Source organism: Drosophila tropicalis, unplaced genomic scaffold (genome assembly GCF_018151085.1).
Source record: "Drosophila tropicalis isolate 14030-0801.00 unplaced genomic scaffold, ASM1815108v1 contig_905, whole genome shotgun sequence".
NCBI classification, from domain to species: Eukaryota; Metazoa; Arthropoda; class Insecta; order Diptera; family Drosophilidae; genus Drosophila; species Drosophila tropicalis.
In genome coordinates this window covers 2,223,436-2,229,661 of record NW_027173405.1, presented here as the reverse complement: position 1 = coordinate 2,229,661, position 6,226 = coordinate 2,223,436, and the positions used below count along the sequence as shown (strand labels likewise).

At 42.0% G+C, this 6,226-nt stretch overlaps 2 long non-coding RNA genes across 2 annotated transcripts; both read right to left on the bottom strand.

Moving 5' to 3' along the window:
* Positions 1-453: 453 nt before the first annotated feature.
* Positions 454-1,293, bottom strand: LOC137586138 (uncharacterized). The gene is made up of 2 exons (XR_011033699.1): positions 799-1,293; positions 454-719 (listed from the first exon to the last, which is right to left on the bottom strand). It is a non-coding gene; the product is annotated as an uncharacterized lncRNA (long non-coding RNA).
* A 3,339-nt stretch (positions 1,294-4,632) lies between these two features.
* LOC137586139 (uncharacterized) lies at positions 4,633-5,472 on the bottom strand. Its single transcript, XR_011033700.1, has 2 exons — positions 4,978-5,472; positions 4,633-4,898 (listed from the first exon to the last, which is right to left on the bottom strand). It is a non-coding gene; the product is annotated as an uncharacterized lncRNA (long non-coding RNA).
* Between the last annotated feature and the right edge of the window lie 754 nt (positions 5,473-6,226).

Here is a 6,226-nt window from a genome sequence, read left to right as displayed (position 1 = left end):
TCTTCCATTTCTCTGCTTGTTGACCCGTTAGTGCTTGTTTCTGGTACTTCTACGTTAGTTGCCAACATTAGATTAAGAACATTATATTGTTTGGTTGGTCGTCCTCGTAGACCCGTTCTGACTATTCTTGGTCTGCCTGGGCCCCTTTTTGGTTCCTCATAGACCTCCACATCATTATCTGCAGCCTCATCGTCTACACAATTTGTCAGATTACCATTACCTGTATCCTCAGAACTAATGTCTTCTGTTGAAACATGATCTTCCACGACATTGTTGGGTTCATCTATTACTTCATCCAGTACCATTGTAACTTCAGAGTTTTCTCTAATCCTTGTCTGACAGTTCTCAATGAAATATACATCCCTGCTTATTTTGACATCGCCAGTTTTCTTATCGTATAAACGATACGCTTTTGAAGATTCCGAATATCCGACCATGATATACTCTCTTCCCTTTTCCTGGAACTTTTTCCTTGGTCCCTTTTCTAGTGCAACTGCGACGCATCCAAATACTTTTAAGTGCTTAACCACAGGCTTGTGTCCAGTAAACACTTCAAACGGCGTTTTGCCTTCAACTGATTTTGTTGGCGATCTATTTCTTAGATATGCAGCACAAACTATTGCCTCTGCCCAGAAGCTTTCTTTTAAACCTGCACTATTCAGCATTACTCTTGCCATTTCCACGAGTGTTCGGTTGCAGCGTTCTGCTACCCTATTTTGCTGTGGAGTGTAAGGGACTGTGAGCTGTCTCTTTATGCCATTGGACTTCAGGAATTCATCTAACTCTTTATTGACATACTCCGTTCCATTATCACTCCTTATGGATTTCACTTTCCGGCCTGTCTGACGCTCCACCATGGTAACGTGTTCTTTAATTATTTTGGCCACCTCTGACTTATACTTCATGGGATAGACATGAATATATCGGCTCAAATCATCGATCATTGTCATAAAATATTTGGCCCCACCATTGGATTCCTTGTTCATAGGCCCACATACGTCACTATGAATTAATTCCAGCAACTTCGTAGCTCTAGTTTGCGATTTTTCAAACGGCTTTACATGACACTTGTTTTTCATGCAATCTATGCAGTCTAGATTTTCTCCAGTAATGCTTGATGTCAAACCTCGAACCATTCCTTTGTTCTGCAGCTCACGCAAACTTTGCACATTTAAATGACCATATCGCATATGCCATTTTTCGAGCTCATCGGAGGCTTTAGAAACACACAGTCTCTCTTGATTTTTAGTTTCACACAGAAACAATCCACAGACCTTTTTGGCCATTAATATATTGATGCCTTTATCGTCATTAACTTTGGCAGTTCCCGAATTGAACAGTACGGTGCATCCATTTGAAACCGCTTTTCCCACCGATATAAAATTGCATTGCAAGCCTGGTACAAATAAAACGTCTCTGAGCGTTATTGTATACCCAAGTTTGCTGTGTACAATCACTGTTCCTCTGCCTTGAGACGTCATGGAATAATTTCCTGCCAACTCAATAATTTCATTATTTTGTTCAAGTTGATTAAATAACTCACGGTGCGCACACATGTGTGATGTGGCGCCACTATCGATAACCCAATCATCGATATCCATCCGATTGTTAGTGGCAACGCCGACAAATGATCGTTGCCCCTCTTTATTCTTCCAATAGTCGCATCTTCCGCTGTTTTTCCCGCCTCTCACATTGGCGTTGTTTTCATTCTCTTCTTTCATCGCGCATTTTGCCGCGAAATGCCCTGTTTGGCCACATTTAAAGCATCGGCGCCTGTCTGCCCCTGACTTGTTGTCTCGTCGCTTACCCCTCTCACCCCCGATAGAGCATGCTGCGAATGCCTGTACAACATCGTTTTGATTGTTCGTCTTTCGTCGTTCATTTTCTTCGGCTAGCTTGCATTTTATGGCACTGAAACTTGGCAACTCATCACGAGCTTCCAAGGCCACGACAAAGTTCTCATAAGACATGGGCAAACTCGCAAGCAACAAAATTACGGTAAACTCTTCTGGCAAACTTACATCGATCACCGACAAATTTTCAATAATGTTTGAAAATTCCAATATGTGTTTTTACACGCTGTCACCTTCAGCCATTCTTTTGTTTAATAACTTCTTAAACAGAGTCACTTTTCTCACTGGACCTGTTGGTCGATGGAACTTTTCTAGTTCTTTCCATATCTCGCTAGCTCTTTCGCACTTTTTTATGGAGTTCAATTGCGGCGCACTTATTGACAAAAACAGCACCGCCATGGCTTTGTCGTTTTGACGTTTCCATGTTTCAAACGCTTCATCAGTTTTGGGTTCCACAAGTTCTCCTGAAACCACTGACCACAAATCTTGATGTACCAACACACTTCGCACAAGTACGCACCACGTGTCATAGTTGGCGTCGTCCAACTTTTCAATATTGTACATCGAACTCATTTTTCTTGCAATGTCCGTTATGCCGATAAAAATACACGAATCTTGACCACTCAATACTTTCACACTATTTTTTAGTGAATACACTTAACACTGAGGCCCATAACCTGTTGGTTTGTGAAAAGTGTAGAACCACAACGTTTGGTTGCTTAGATGAGAGTGAGCTCAATTTTATTAACATAAGCTTAACCAGGGTTGCCACTTGTACAGGGCTGACAGATACAGCACAGAATTGCCATATCAACACTTCCCCTCAATTCAGGGTTCTAATACCTATTTAGTCCAAGCAACGCCGTACATTTTAAATGATTGACTTTACATAGATTCTTAGTAAGAATATCAGCAATCATTTCGGTTGTTGGACAGTATTCTAGCTTAATCAAATTCTCTTCAAATGAGTTTCTTATATGGTGGTACTTTACATCAATATGTTTGCTTCTAGCATGATAAACAGGGTTTTTTACAAGATTTAAAGCACCAACATTATCGCCATGTAAGGTTATACAATCAAGCTTAAAATACAATTTCATCTCATTTATCAGTTTTCTTATATAAATAGCCTCTTTTGCAGCATCGGAAAGCGCTATATATTCTGCCTTGGTACTGCTTAGAGCCACAGATTTTTGCTTTCTTGATGTCCATGAGATTACTGAGCCGCCCCACATGAATGCATATCCAGTGTAGGACTTTCTATCAGTTGAGTCACCTGCCCAATCTGCATCTCCATAGCCTGTGATCGCAGCGCCGGTCTTCTTGTACGTTATTGCCATATCTGCCGTCTGGTTCAGATATCTCAGCACTTGTTTCGCTGCTGCGAGATGCTCGCCATGGGGATCTTTATTCCTCTGTGATAATTTGCACACCGAGTGCAAAATGTCTGGTCGTGAGCATAGCGCAATATACATCAAAGAGCCTATTACGGACTGATATTCCGTAGCATCGATGCGTTTGCACGACTTGTTGTCGCACTTAACCTGGAAATTAGCTTCTAACGGCGTGGATACCGTGTGGCAAATCTCCATGCCCAGTTCCTTCATCAGGCTCCTGATATGCACACTCTGGCTGAGACGTATAGCCCCTTTGTCACCATCACGTTGGATTTCGAGACCCAGAAAGTGTGTAATCGGTCCTTTGTCGACAACCTGAAATTCAGAAGAGATAGCCTGTTTAGTAGCTAACATCTTACCCTTGTCTGAACACGCAAGCAGCAAGTCATCAACATAAACGGCGATTACGTCAATCGTCTTATCTGGTGCACATCTTGTGTATAGGCATGGCTCACTTTCACATGCCTCATATCCCAACTTTCTCAGTACAGCATCCAACGTTGTGTTCCAAACTCGGCCAGCTTGTTTTAGACCGTACAGCGACTTTTTTAGCTTCAGCACACCGCCAGATTTGTCATCGTAAAACTCCGGTTGCTGCATATAGACCTCTTCTCCAAGATCTCCATTCAAGTATGCCGTCGATACATCAATTTGATGAACGTATAGTTCATATTCCGCTGCCATTGCAAGGATCATCCGTATTGTAGCGTAGCGCACCACCGGTGAATAAGTCTCTTTATAATCTATTCCATATTTCTGGCTGCACCCTTTCGCCACGAGCCTTGCCTTGTATCGTTCGATTTCTCCAGTTGCATTCTCTTTCAGAGTAAATATCCATTTGCATCCAATGGGTTTCACACCAGCTGGTAATTTAACTTGTTCCCATGTATTGTTTCGCAGTAAGGCTTCATATTCATCTTGCATTGCTGTCTTCCATTTCTCTGCTTGTTGACCCGTTAGTGCTTGTTTCTGGTACTTCTACGTTAGTTGCCAACATTAGATTAAGAACATTATATTGTTTGGTTGGTCGTCCTCGTAGACCCGTTCTGACTATTCTTGGTCTGCCTGGGCCCCTTTTTGGTTCCTCATAGACCTCCACATCATTATCTGCAGCCTCATCGTCTACACAATTTGTCAGATTACCATTACCTGTATCCTCAGAACTAATGTCTTCTGTTGAAACATGATCTTCCACGACATTGTTGGGTTCATCTATTACTTCATCCAGTACCATTGTAACTTCAGAGTTTTCTCTAATCCTTGTCTGACAGTTCTCAATGAAATATACATCCCTGCTTATTTTGACATCGCCAGTTTTCTTATCGTATAAACGATACGCTTTTGAAGATTCCGAATATCCGACCATGATATACTCTCTTCCCTTTTCCTGGAACTTTTTCCTTGGTCCCTTTTCTAGTGCAACTGCGACGCATCCAAATACTTTTAAGTGCTTAACCACAGGCTTGTGTCCAGTAAACACTTCAAACGGCGTTTTGCCTTCAACTGATTTTGTTGGCGATCTATTTCTTAGATATGCAGCACAAACTATTGCCTCTGCCCAGAAGCTTTCTTTTAAACCTGCACTATTCAGCATTACTCTTGCCATTTCCACGAGTGTTCGGTTGCAGCGTTCTGCTACCCTATTTTGCTGTGGAGTGTAAGGGACTGTGAGCTGTCTCTTTATGCCATTGGACTTCAGGAATTCATCTAACTCTTTATTGACATACTCCGTTCCATTATCACTCCTTATGGATTTCACTTTCCGGCCTGTCTGACGCTCCACCATGGTAACGTGTTCTTTAATTATTTTGGCCACCTCTGACTTATACTTCATGGGATAGACATGAATATATCGGCTCAAATCATCGATCATTGTCATAAAATATTTGGCCCCACCATTGGATTCCTTGTTCATAGGCCCACATACGTCACTATGAATTAATTCCAGCAACTTCGTAGCTCTAGTTTGCGATTTTTCAAACGGCTTTACATGACACTTGTTTTTCATGCAATCTATGCAGTCTAGATTTTCTCCAGTAATGCTTGATGTCAAACCTCGAACCATTCCTTTGTTCTGCAGCTCACGCAAACTTTGCACATTTAAATGACCATATCGCATATGCCATTTTTCGAGCTCATCGGAGGCTTTAGAAACACACAGTCTCTCTTGATTTTTAGTTTCACACAGAAACAATCCACAGACCTTTTTGGCCATTAATATATTGATGCCTTTATCGTCATTAACTTTGGCAGTTCCCGAATTGAACAGTACGGTGCATCCATTTGAAACCGCTTTTCCCACCGATATAAAATTGCATTGCAAGCCTGGTACAAATAAAACGTCTCTGAGCGTTATTGTATACCCAAGTTTGCTGTGTACAATCACTGTTCCTCTGCCTTGAGACGTCATGGAATAATTTCCTGCCAACTCAATAATTTCATTATTTTGTTCAAGTTGATTAAATAACTCACGGTGCGCACACATGTGTGATGTGGCGCCACTATCGATAACCCAATCATCGATATCCATCCGATTGTTAGTGGCAACGCCGACAAATGATCGTTGCCCCTCTTTATTCTTCCAATAGTCGCATCTTCCGCTGTTTTTCCCGCCTCTCACATTGGCGTTGTTTTCATTCTCTTCTTTCATCGCGCATTTTGCCGCGAAATGCCCTGTTTGGCCACATTTAAAGCATCGGCGCCTGTCTGCCCCTGACTTGTTGTCTCGTCGCTTACCCCTCTCACCACCGATAGAGCATGCTGCGAATGCCTGTACAACATCGTTTTGATTGTTCGTCTTTCGTCGTTCATTTTCTTCGGCTAGCTTGCATTTTATGGCACTGAAACTTGGCAACTCATCACGAGCTTCCAAGGCCACGACAAAGTTCTCATAAGACATGGGCAAACTCGCAAGCAACAAAATTACGGTAAACTCTTCTGGCAAACTTACATCGATCACCGACAAATTTTCAATAA